Raw genomic sequence first — 13,228 nt, 5'->3', positions numbered from 1 at the left:
AGATTTCTTTCAAAAGGAGAGGGGGGAGTGAATCTGTGGAAAACCTGTATCTCTGCCCTGACATTTATTATGCAAACAAGTGTACACCTCTCCAAAACCGGAAAGATTAGTACATTTCCAAATACCGAATGTAGCTGCTCAAACTAACTTCGGGCCAGATTCTGATATGACTCATTGTGCTTTATTCCACAAGTACTTAATTGACTTTGGTGGGACTTCTTGTGGAGTGAGGTACTACTCAACATGAACATGTGTATTGGAAGCTTTAAAACAAATCCAGGCCAGCAGAGGGCTAGAATTTTCGTGTATATATAAAAGTTTATGTTTGGTAATCTTTTGGGGGCCCATAACCTAGCATTTTAACTTTGGGCCAGATTTTAAAAGGTATTTAGGTGCCTAAAGATACAGACAGGCACCTAGGCTCTTTTGAAAATACCACTAGGTGCCTAACTACCTTAAAAAATCTGGCCCTTAGTCCTTACTAAGGCAAAATTGCCATTGAGGTGAATGGGGAATTTTGCTTCCATAAGGGCTTTCCAGCCCACAGTGGCAGGATGTGACCCTTAAACTGAATTTAGTGCTCAGCACTGGGGACTAAGGAATTGATCCTGTACTCTTGATGCTCTTAGGCGGACACCTGTGTCTTCATGGAGCCCCATTGAAGACAACGGGGATCTGCCCACTGCAACAAATTGCAGGACTGGGGCTCCAGGCACAATAATGAGAGGCTGACAAAGTGTATGGGGGCGGGAAAGGGATATGTATGTAAATAAAAATAACTTCTTTTACTTTGTCTTTGTATTTATCCATGTGCATGAACAAAAATTCTGGCTCCACTGAAGCCAATGGTGAAACTCCCGTTGACTTCAATGGACCCAGGGCCGCCCCAAGCAAAAAAAAAAACCCTGCGGCGCGGCCGGAGCGCGGGTGCAGGGGGCCGGCTGGGGGGGGAGGGGGAGGGAGCGGGCGGGAGAGAGAGAGAGGGGGGTGGCCAGGTCTACAGCAGGGGCACTGCCACGCGGCCCCTCCCGCTGTGCCGCCTCCTGCCGCCTACCGCGAGGGCTCCACTCCGGTCGGCGGGGAGGGAAGGAAGAAGACTGCCCTGCAGGGCGCTCTGATTCTCCGCGCCGCCGCCCCCTACAGGGCGGCCGGAGCGAAACAAGAACAACAACAATAAAAAAGTGGCCGTGCCGCCCTAGGATTGGGCAGAATGCCGCCTCCAACAATCTGCCACCCCAAGCACCAGCTTGCTCAGCTGGTGCCTGGAGCCGGCCCTGAATGGACCAAGTTTGCACTGAAGATTTTGAGCACACAGCTTGGAGCAAACAAGCTTTCCCAACCCCTGTGACCCAAACAAAATAAAAAAATCAGCCTTGTGCATGCAATAAAGTCATTTGCATGGCCGAATGGGACAGTTTGCATGTGCAAAAGGAGGTTATGAGATACATAAAAACTTATTTGCCCCCAGAATATGGGGTGGGCACATATTGGGCATCTTCTTTACCTTTAAGAGCTAAACTGAGAGATATCTGCACTAGTCTCTGGCCACAACTTGGCTGTTGTTTTTATTATTTATTAATCTTGTTTATTATGGTAGTGCCTAAGGCCCAGCCAAGAATGGCACCCCGTTGTGCTAGGCGCTGTACAGACACACAGTAGTAGACGGTCTCTGCCCCAAAGAGCTTTTCTAGCTTTGCCCTTTCAGCCTCTGTGACAGCGTTGCACAAATATCTCCAGCTCATTAAGTGAGAGAATAGGATTGAATGATGAGTGGCAGGGGACTGTGGGTGTCTGAGGCTGGTTACAGGCCGTGGGAAGGGAACACCTTTGCATGTTCTCTTTGGCTAATATAGGAGCCTCTCTGATTTGTTTGGGGGCAGTCTGTGTTTGTTTTTCATCTGCTGTGTTTATGCAGTGCATGGAGCCTACAGTTCTCCCCCTGGCATGGCTGCCCTCTTGTACTTCTCCAGCCCAGCTCTGCTAATGGGATCTGACCTAATGGCTTTGCATGTTTAAATGAATTAAACACAGCTGCTAGGAAAATACAGTAACCTGACAGCACCATGGCTCCATAGTCAACATTATAATTACAGCACCACTTGCTTGAGAGTTCCACGCTCTCGGGTTTGTTTTGAAAATAATTCGAAACCTGCCCTTTGATCAATTGCTCCTTCTCCTCTTCCTCATTCAGTGTTTAACCCTTATCCCTCTCTCACTCCTCTGCCACCTTGTTTAAGTGTCTGTCTCCCCACTGCTCCTTAATCAGGCACATAGGTGAGTGGGGTAGCTATCCTGATTGGTCACAAAGAGTGAAACGTGGCAAGTCCCCTCTCACAATCTGGGGCTGAACTGGTACCCTGGATCTCCTCTGTTAGTGCTGAGTGTTGCCCTCTAGTTTACATAATATAATAATAACAATACCTATCTCTTCTACGACAGTTTTCGTCAGTAGATCTCAAAGCCCATCACAGTCTTTCATGTATTTATCCTCACAACACCCCTGTGAAGTAGGGAAGTGCTATTATCAGCATATCCTTCCTCTTTATTGTACATATGGTAGTTTGAAGCTGACAGCAACCCCCGTTGAGAATTGAAGGATTAAATATACTGTCCCCAAAGCCAAATCCTATACAGTGTGGCATCTATCATGTAGACATTTCAGAAACTATACATTACTTTCAGACTGCTAGAGAGAGGTATCTCCAAACATGCTGCTTCTCCTATCCTTTCAGCCCAAATACCTTTGCTCTGGTGACATTTCAACAGGAAGCATTGACATAGGAAGTAATGCTAGCAGCCTTATTGATTTTTTTTCCTTGGTCAGTCACTGTGTTGCATCCCTATTTGTAAGGACAGACAATGCCCACTAGAGATCAGAGGTGTCACATTTCCACAAGAACCAAGCAAAAAAGCCCCAGGTCAAGCCACACACATCTGGTTTCATTATAAATTTGCACCAGGTTCACTGAAAGCTCCACTCAAGTTTGAAATGTTGGAGCAGACCTAGGCCCAGTGAGATGAATGGTGGTTGCATATCAGAACCCAGAGAGGAGCTCAAGCTGCAGAATTTCAAACAACGCCACACCTGGGTCTGGGCTGGGGGGAGGGAGAGTTGGTGTTTGGAGCCAGGATTTTTGTTCAGCCCCACACGCCATGTGCGGTTTCAGTCCAAAGATCCTGAGTGCATGCTCGTCTTCACCAGTTATATCCCACTTCAGCTCCACTGAGTTGATGTCCCAGAACGGTGTGCAAGGCCTGCTGGATAGGTATTCTGGAATTCTGACTTCATGGACTTTACTCTCCTTCAGGGAATGATGGTTGATGAATAGTGCGGATGTACTCGTCCAATTCTGAGGATGCTTCTCTTATCCACAGGGCCGCCCAGAGGATTCAGGGGGCCTGGGGCAAAGCAATTGCGGGGGCCCCTTCCATAAAAAAAAGTTGCAATACTATATTCTCGCGGGGGCCCCTGCGAGGCCTGGGGCAAATTGCCCCACTTTCCCCCCCCCCCCACCCCCTGGGCAGCCCTGCTTATCCAGGTGATTGTCATTCCACTAGTGTGGGTGGAGATGCAGCGGGCAGATCTCTGGTTGTAATGATCAGATCTCAGGTCCCATATGTTGTCTGCAGCACTTTGGTCCTATATCTGTTTTGAGTTGCTAGACAAATGCCTATGCATTCAGTCTGCACCAATGAACTGAGTGAGTGTGATTGGAGCTGTAAACTTTATGAGATCCTGCAGTTTATGGTGAATTTTAAATTGGCTTGCCAATCAGGGTACTTTTTTAAAGGAGAGTCATTTTGATGTGTTGCAGAATGCGATGTAGTAATTTCCACTATTATGTAGATGCTATCAACATTAAGGAACAAAGCAGGTGCTTCTTGGTGGACTGGTTTTAATGCATTCAATTTATATAGTTCATACATATTTATCTAGTGTGGAAAACCTGTAACTTTTTTCCCCACTGGCTGTCCCCTTCCTTAAATTATGATTGTTCGTTTATTTCTGTTGTGGGAGTGCTGTGCTGTCCCGTTCAGGTTTAAGGCTCCATTGTTCTAAGTCAGTGTTTCTCAAACTGGGGTCGTCGCTTGTGTAGGGAAAGCCCCTGGCAAGCTGGGCCGGTTTGTTTACCTGCCCCATCCGCAGGCCCGGCCGATCGTGGCTCCCACTGGCCGCAGTTCGCTGCTGCAGGCCAATGGGAGCTGCTGGAAGCGGCGGCCAGTACGTCCCTCAGCTCGCGCCGCTTCCAGCAGCTCCCATTGGCCTGCAGCGGCGAACCGCGGCCAGTGGGAGCCACAATCGGTCGGGCCTGCGGGCAGGGCAGGTAAACAAACTGGCCCGGCCCACCAGGGGCTTTCCCTACACAAGCTGCGACCCCAGTTTCAGAAACAATGTTCTAAGTGCTGTGCAAAAACACAGGGAGACATGATCTCCTACAGCCCAGGGCTCCAGTCCTGCAATCGATAGATTGCTATGCCTGCATGGAGCCTCTATCACATCAGTTGGGCTCTGCCTAGATGCAGCAATTGCAGGATCAAAGCCTAAGAAATTAATCACTAATAAATCCCCATAAATGCCTTGGGGAAAATGCAGAGATATGTTATAATGATACATAATAATACCTAAGGTGATTAAAAATCAATGACCAAGTAACAGTGCATATTAAAAATGTAATGTTCAGAACTGTTTTTGAGGGTTGGATTTTGAGACATTTATTTAGTGTTCAGCGCCCATCCTGTGCCTTAAACTGTGTCACTGGACTGTCTGGAGTGTGACTTCCTGTTTTGGCACTAATTATTATTCATTGCTGCTAATCCTTTGCTATTGTTACCTATAATGAAAGGATTCTCAATTTCTGGTGTAGGGAGTAAGTGTTGGCAGAGGGCTGGTACATATGACGTAATTGGTCTTTTTCAATCAGTGTGCAGCAGCAGTGAAAAAAAGTTATAATAATATATGGAGCTATACCTATCTCATAGAGCTGGAAGGGACCCTGAAAGGTCATTGAGTCCAGCCCCCTGCCTTCACTAGCAGGACCAAGTACTGATTTTGCCCCAAATCCCTAAGTGGCCCCCTCAAGGATTGAATTCATAACCCTAGGTTTAGCAGGCCAATGCTCAAACCACTGAGCTATCCCTCCCCCAGATTGTTAGGAACCTTTCGGAAAAGGATAGATAATAAGACAGCAAATATCATAATGCCACTATATGAATCCATGGTACGCCCACACCTTGAATACTGCACACAGTTCTGGTCAACCCATCTCAAAGAAGATATATTAGAAATGGAACAAGTACAGAGAAGGGCAACAGAAATGATTTGGGGTATAGAACAGCTTCTATATGAGGAGAGATTAAAAAACCTGGGACTATTCAGCTTGGAAAAGAGACAACTAAGGGGGATATGATGTAGGTCTATAAAATCATGAGTGGAGAAAGTGAATAGGGAAGTGTTATTTACCCCTTCACATAACACAAGAACCAGGCATCACCCAATGAAATGAATAGGCAGCAGGTTATAAACAAACAAAAGGAAGTAATTCTTTACACAACGCACAGCCAGCCTGTGGAACTCTTTCCCAGGGGATGTCGTGAAGGTCAAAAGTACAACTGGGTTCAAAAAAGAGTACGATAAGTTCGTGGAGGATAGGTCCATCAATGGCTATTAGCCATAAGATGGTCAGGGATGCAACCCCATGCTCTGGGTGTCCCTGAGCCTCTGACTGCCAGATGTTGGGACTGGATGACAGAGGATGGATCACTTGATAATTGTATCAGTTCTTTTCATTCCCTCTGAAGCATCTGGCACTGGCCACTGTTGGAAGACAGGATACTGGGCTAGATGGACCATTAGTCTGACCCAGTAGGGCCATTATGTTTTTAGGATGCTCATCACTGTAGTAGCTGAATGACTATTCTGAGCATGAAATCTTGACCCTAAAAAGGTCAACTGGGCTTTTCCTATTGTCTTCACTTGGGCCAGGATTTCACCCCACGTGGCTAATTTCTCCCTGTAACAGTCTTGCCGTGTTTGCCTTTAACACCCTACCTTGTTAGCAGGTGTGAAACCTGCCGGGAAAGGGTTAAGTGGGTTCTGCTGGCTTACTGGTGATGGTGATTCCTTCTGCCACCTGGCTATAAGGGAGATGGCAGGGACTCTACAGAGAGCAAGGATCTAGGACATGGGCAGAGCAGGGCTGAGGAAGGGACCCCAGGAACAAACTGTGCCTGAGGGGAAAGTTTGAGCTGAATTCTGTTACCTTGGAGATTTCTTGGCTAATGAAGCCAAACCCCAAGAAAGTGCCTTTGTGTTTGTTGGTTTTAAGACAGCAATTCCCATTACTGGTGATGTTAGTGAAGATGAAAAAAAAACTGATTTTAAAAGTGTTGAGCAATTAAAATGAATAGATGATTGTAACGTTAATGAGCAGAATAGAGACACTGCTTAGCCAGCCTGTACCAGCATCTGCTTTCCAGTGCAACGAAGGGTGTTAATACACAGCTGTTCAGTAACGCTGTCTAACCAGGAGAGGTTTATTTAAAAGACAGGAAGTGCTCTCTGTCAGGGAGTGATTTGTGAGGTTTGTTTGGGTGGAAGTAAGTCCCCGGCCTCTCATTGTCAGAGCTGCTTTGTTATGATATTAGCCAACGCACACACAATGCAATAATGCTCCATGTGTTTGTGTATCGTGCTGTTCCCCTTTGCTACATCAAATCAGAATTGCTTGTTTGCGTGTCATGGGCCTTTTCCTGCAAATAGCTGAAGGAGATCCTTCTTTAATTCAAGTAGGCGCCTTTGTCTCTGGAGCAGGGGAATCTGAGTTTTAGATTGTGGCACCAGGAGACTGCAGATTGGCCAGGTACTGCAGCACAGCAAGAGACATGCCACCCTACACAGCCGTAGACTTTTCAGTGTATTAAAACAGAGTCTCTCTTCTACTTCCCAGTTCTTACATTAACGAGTTAAAGTTCTGTGTCTTATCACACTCATCAGCCAGATAGTCAGGTAACACAGCCAAGTTGCAAAGAGTCCTGGAAACTGCCCCATATTTTACCTTGTGGCTCAGAGAGAGCCCCATTGTCTTTGCAGGCTTCGTGCAGTAGCAGCGCCTTCCAGCTATTCATGTCGGACCAGGTGTCATGCATCCACAGGTCCAGTGCTCTTGAACAGTCCCTGGGAAAAGCCCTTCAGTGTGCCAGTCCCTTAGGGGTCACTCTTTCACTAGGGTAAGCCACCTGGCTTCACCACCTCCTGGGACCAAACCCCAGAGCCTTCAGCACCCCTGCTTCATGCTGTGAGCTCCCGTCAGTGAGACCACCTGAGTTGGATGCCTGAGAGAGACTTATACACCCAAAGGGAGCAATGCGCCCCCACCTCCCTTAAACTGCAGTGACTCTCAGCCTGTGCTGTAAAAGCAGCAGGGTTTATTAGATGTCTGGAACACAGCCTAGAAAGTCCTTGGTTATCATAGAGAACAGAAAGTTACAGCACAGTCCATCTCAGTCAGCCCAGAGCCTGGTTCCTCTTTTCCCAGACCAGAAGAGTCTTCTCCCTTCCAGCAGCCCACACTAACTGCAACCCCTCCCACCCGAGCCCCCCCTCAGTCCTTTGTTCTTGTCAGCTGGCAAACACTGTCACCTGGCCCTCCTCCTCGGCCCTTTGTTCTCCAGCTGGTCAAACATGGCTCCCTTCGTAAGGAGGGTGGGTCATCCATGGTTGTTAGATGCTAGAGGCCAAATGTCCGGGCACTTGGAGTGGCCAATATCTTCTTGGACTCCCCGTGGGCATGGGGCCAAGGCCCCAGATAGCTAGGCGTCAGTCACACCTGTATCTCTGGGTCTCCGCCAAGAGTAAACAACCTTTTCCCACCACCCAGTTAGCCATGCAGCACATAGGAGAAACTGAGGCACGCAGTATTCATCCAAAATATTACAGATGATTCCCACTCTGTCACACCTGGCAGCAGAGTGCAGAGTTCAGTGTGCTAACGAGAGGCAAAGACTTCCCTTATAGTAATTCTATGGTAGGAAGAATAGATTCATGGGAGATCTGATGTGGCACGTTAATGATGCATTCAGAGTCAAAGAGATGAATTAGAAACCTGACACCATATCCAGTAGGGTATGTTTGGGTCATCCAGCCTAAGTAGCTAAAAGAGACATTGTGGCTACAAGAAAAGCCATGACAGAGCCTTATCATCTCATTCAGACTCCGAGAACATTTTACTGGGCTGGCTCAAAGCAAATGGCATCGGTCACAAACCATCCCATTTTGGAAGAGCTGCAGGAAGATGTGCCTCTTTTGTCCAACAGGCTGAGCTCTAGTTTGGTATTTATACGAAGTGGTTGATTTGTTTACGGTCTTCAGATCTACTCTTGAACCGTAGGTAGCTTGTCACACCGTAATGCACCACAGCCCCTTGTATATCCCAATGCTCTCCTAGGAGATTCCTTCTGGTCTACAAACGATGAACCTAGACCTTATGTAGCGAGCCATTTTGTCTGTGAGGATTGTACCTGGGACCTTCATCAGCAAAAATTGAGGCCTCTGTCTCTTGAGCTAAAGGAGAATTGCTTTAAGCATGAGTATCAGGGTGTTGTAGTTGCTGTTGTCAGCCACTAGAGGAAAACCTGGCGTGAAATCCTGACCTTGTTGAAACCAATGGGAATTTTCGACATTGTTTTCACTAGATTTCACCCAATGATCTCATGCATCAAACCAATCCATTGCAGGTACCCAATGACTTCAATGGGAGTTTTGCCGGAGTACGGCCTGCAGTAATAAGCCCTGCGGTTATGTTGACAATGGATCATATTCAACTCTTTGCCCCTTTGTTGTTGACTTTCTGCAGTTTAGCACCAAATGAGCCATTAGTCTTGAGCAGAGTGCTTACTCATCAGCTAATGATCTGAATTGGGGATGGGGCTAGGACAGGAGGTCAGGCTTAAGTGCACAAGGTCAGAACAGCTCCAGATTCTCAAAAGCAAACAGCATCATTAGTGGCAGAGAAGGCTCGCTCTTGCTGTCCGATTATACCCCGGGCTTTACAGTCTTTACTGTTAGATCACTGAACATAATGCAGCCAGGGGGATGTTGCACAAACCACTGTGCGGTATCAAAGTTACCTGTGGCTCCAGGCATTGCTTACTACATAACTAAATATGCAGTTATTATTTAAGACAAGGGAAAATACGGAGCATTGAAGAGATTACTGGGGTTCTGTTCCCTTTTCGCTACTTGAACTTGTGTAAACTATAATTATCTCACCCATTTAATAAAATAGTTAAAATGCTTGACGCCCCTTATTATTCTATTCTGGGACATTAACCTACTTGTAGATCCCAAGAGAAAATGGAATTTGCACCATCCCATAAGACAGTGTCCCATAGAGGCTGGTTCAGGATTTCAGTAGAAGAGGAAGGAGGACCATTTGAATCATTGAAATCAACCAGGAAATGTACATAAGCCGTCTCAGTAGTTTATTGTCTCAACGCCTTAGTCTGAGTTTCTAGCTCTAAATGACTAATTATAACCATCATCTTTTATATTTTTGTTGACATCTTCTCATTTAAAATGTAGCAAATGTAAAAAATCAAATTTGATCTGCCCCTGTCAAATGTAAACCATTAGATTAAGCACAATCCATGACTATTTGCTCTAGTATTTGAGTGACTCCACCTTGGTTGCACTCTGCTAGATCCCAGAGAAACTGTAATTGATTGTTGAAGATCCAGTGATATAAAAAAAAGTACCCCCCGTTTTAAATCCAAATGTTAGGCCATGTTTGGGCTCAGGTCTTAAACCTAATCCGGATCCTTAATCCACTTCTAGTTTCCAATCGGTTTTGCTTTCACTGCTGCCACAGTGGGGCTGTGTTTGGGTTTCACAAAACCGTGTCGGAAGTAGTACACGCAAAAGATTTACCGTGAAAAAAATGTATGTGGTTTGTTTTAGTGAAGATGCTTGTCTTCTTACCAGGCCAGATTTTGAAAAGGATCAGAACTGTGAGGAAAAAAAGGTGCTTACAAAAGTGCACCTGGACTTCTGCGTTCAAATCAGGTAAATGCACATGCAATATACCAGCTGGGAAACACCCTAGGGCCCTGATTCAGGAAAACACTTAAGCATATCAAAGCAATGGGATTTCAGCACATAACTTCAAGGGAAGATAATAAAATGACCTACACTCTGTTCCAGTTACTGTGTTGTAGTTTGCTCATTCCAGTGCTACATTTCTATGATTTCCACTTCAGCACAGCTGCTGTCCACTTCGCATCCCTTGAATTAAAAGCAGCAAAGAGTCCTGTGGCACCTTATAGACTAACAGACGTATTGGAACATGAGCTTTCATGGGTGAATACCCACTTCGTCGAAAGCTCATGCTCCAATACGTCTGTTAGTCTATAAGGTGCCACAGGACTCTTTGCTGCTTTTACAGATCCAGACTAACACGGCTACCCCTCTGATCCTTGAATTAAAGTGTCCCACATTTTAGCCTCTCTATATTCCAATAGTTAATCTAGCAGTTTGGTTACCTGTCTAATCTGATCCAATCACCCCGTCCCAGTGGCATGTAGGTGTTGTGTTCCCTGTTTTGAAATAGAGTCTATATCTTGATAATGTAGGAGTGCAATGTGTGCAAGTTATTGTTGAGCTGTTAGTGGCTATTGAACCATTTTTCGCCTTTCTCTTATCTTCATCACGGCATTATTAAAACAAAGACAATCACCAACGTAAACTACCTGGCTTATCCCAACACCATGGTAATTATATTCACTGATGAAATACTACATTGAAATAATGTCAAGCAACACTGAGTTTAGCAAAAGCCAGCGTATTCAAAGCTAAGTGGGACTTAAGGTGTGGATGGGCCTTTTGCTAATGCAACCCACTGGTGAGTGTGTGTTACAGGTCCACCTGTGTGCCTGAGCTGTAGAGGATATGAGTCTGTTACAGCCCCAGATAGGGTGCGTTAGCTGAAATTGTCGTACATAACTCCTCACTTAAAGTCGTCCCGGTTAACGTTGTTTCATTGTTACGTTGCTGATCAGTTAGGGAACATGCTTGTTTAAAGTTGTGCAATGCTCCCTTCTAACGTCTGCTTGCAGAAAGAGCAGTCCGATGGAGCTAGCTGGTGGGGGCTTGGAACCAAGGTGGATTGGCAGCCCCCCTATCAGCTCCCTGCTCCCCTAAGTTCCCTGTGCAGCAGCTGCCTGCAGTTCAGCTGTGTCCCTCCCCCCACTGCCATGTGCTGCTCCTGCCCTCTGCCTTGGAGCTGCTCCCCGAGACTCCTGCTTGCTGTGCGGCGGGGGGGGGAGGAGGAAGAGGGGGGCTAATGTCAGGGTGCACCCCGCTTACCCCATCTTCCATAGAGCAGGGGGGACACAGGACAGGGCTTTGCTGGCAGCAGCTGTGGTCTCAGCAAGCTGATCTAATTAACAAGGCAGTGTACTTAAAAGGGAAATGCGCATATCTCTCTTCCCTCCCTCCATTCCTGCTGCCTTGTAGAGTGTCAGAGTTAACCCTTGAGGGCTCAGCCAATTGCTCAGTAAGGCATTCCCTGGGAAATATCCCACCCTCTGACTCCTCCACCTCAACCAAGCTTCACAATCATTATCACTGTGTACCAGTATTAAATTGTATATACACACACACACACACAGAGTATATATATTATATAGTCTTTTGTAAAAAATTCCCTGGAACCTAACCCTCTCATTTACATTAATTCTTATGGGGAAATTGGATTCGCTTAACATTGTTTCGCTTAAAGTTGCATTTTTCAGGAATAGAACTACAACGTTAAGTGAGGAGTATCAGAGGGGTAGCCGTGTTAGTCTGGATCTGTAAAAGCAGCAAAGAGTCCTGTGGCACCCTATAGACTAACAGACGTATTGCAGCATGAGCTTTCGTGGGTGAATACCCACTTCTTCGGATGCATGTAGTGGAAATTTCCAGAGGCAGGTATAAATATGCAAGCAAGAGTAAGTCAGGCTAGAGATAACAAGGTTAGTTCAATCAGGGAGGATGAGGCCCTCTTCTAGCAGTTGACGTGTGAACACCAAGGGAGAAGAAACTGCTTTTGTAGTTGGCTAGCCATTCACAGTCTTTGTTTAATCCTAAACTGATGGTATCAAATTTGTAGATGAACTGAAGCTCAGCAGTTTCTCTTTGAAGTCTGGTCCTGAAGCTTTTTTGCTGCAGGATGGCTACCTTTAAATCTGCTATTGTGTGGCCAGGGAGATTGAAGTGTTCTCCTACAGGTTTTTGTATATTGCCATTCCTGATATCTGAGTGAGGAGTTACTGTAGCTCTTGCATTTAGTTCTGGAGGTCCCCAGTGTATCAGCCAAAATGGCAGCCATTGCTCTAGCCCTCTTCAGAGAGGTGGATTTCACCCTGATAACATGTTGGATTTGCCCACTTTAATTCAAGTCTTTGCCTTTTCTCATTTCACAACAGGATGGAGCATCCCACTTTGAAGATTTCCTGGCATTTGCTGCTGTTGGTTTTATTTTTATTTATATTGTAGTAGTGCCCAGAGACTCCAATCAGCCCATTGTACTACGTACTGTATACACAGTCGAAAGACATGGTCCTGGTCTCCCACAGTTTAGAGTCCAAAAAGGACCTTTTACGTGCATCACAATCTTAACATTTAAGTGAATGTAGTTCCTGGTATGTGACTGTATGTGTTACACAGTGTTGTACTTGTTTTGATATTATCTTTTGCCAGACGGTTAGGATTCAGGCTGATGTTGAAGGAGATGCCAGACCAGTTTAGGTAGCACCTCGGAGTCTATTGTGTGATGCTGCTAGGTAATTTCATGCTACAGATCTACAGGCTTAGTTGTCGAGCACAAAGGGGGATAAGATGCTGATCTGAACATTGTAAGCATGATTCATCAGGCAATGGGTATAAAATGGTATTATACCTTAACAGTCAAGAAGTGATTTCATGAGGTTGGGGTGACTGTTGTGAGGGTCTCAGGGCCTGATTCTGGTTGTCAGGGCCAGTATGCTGGTGTAAATCTGGAGTAACTCCACTGTGGCCAATAGAGCTAAACCAGTTTACATCACCCTTAGCCTTCACCCTTAGCCAGATTCCCAGGCTACTTACAGAGTGAAGTGCTACTCAAGGGGACCAAGGGAAGGCAGAATGTGGCCATCGGGGTGAGAGCTTCTCAACAGGTTGATAAATCAGGTCTGATTCCCCCCCCCCCCCTTT

General features: G+C 46.1%; 1 protein-coding gene across 2 annotated transcripts in view; it reads left to right on the top strand.

The window, feature by feature from the left end:
- Nucleotides 1–13,228, top strand: part of ZBTB7C (zinc finger and BTB domain containing 7C) — a 272,862-nt gene that overhangs the window by 135,070 nt on the left and 124,564 nt on the right. The gene's annotated exons all lie outside the window — the stretch shown is intronic.

Source organism: Trachemys scripta, chromosome 6 (genome assembly GCF_013100865.1).
Source record: "Trachemys scripta elegans isolate TJP31775 chromosome 6, CAS_Tse_1.0, whole genome shotgun sequence".
Taxonomy (NCBI): Eukaryota; Metazoa; Chordata; order Testudines; family Emydidae; genus Trachemys; species Trachemys scripta.
This window is presented reverse-complemented; position numbering and strand designations above follow the sequence as displayed.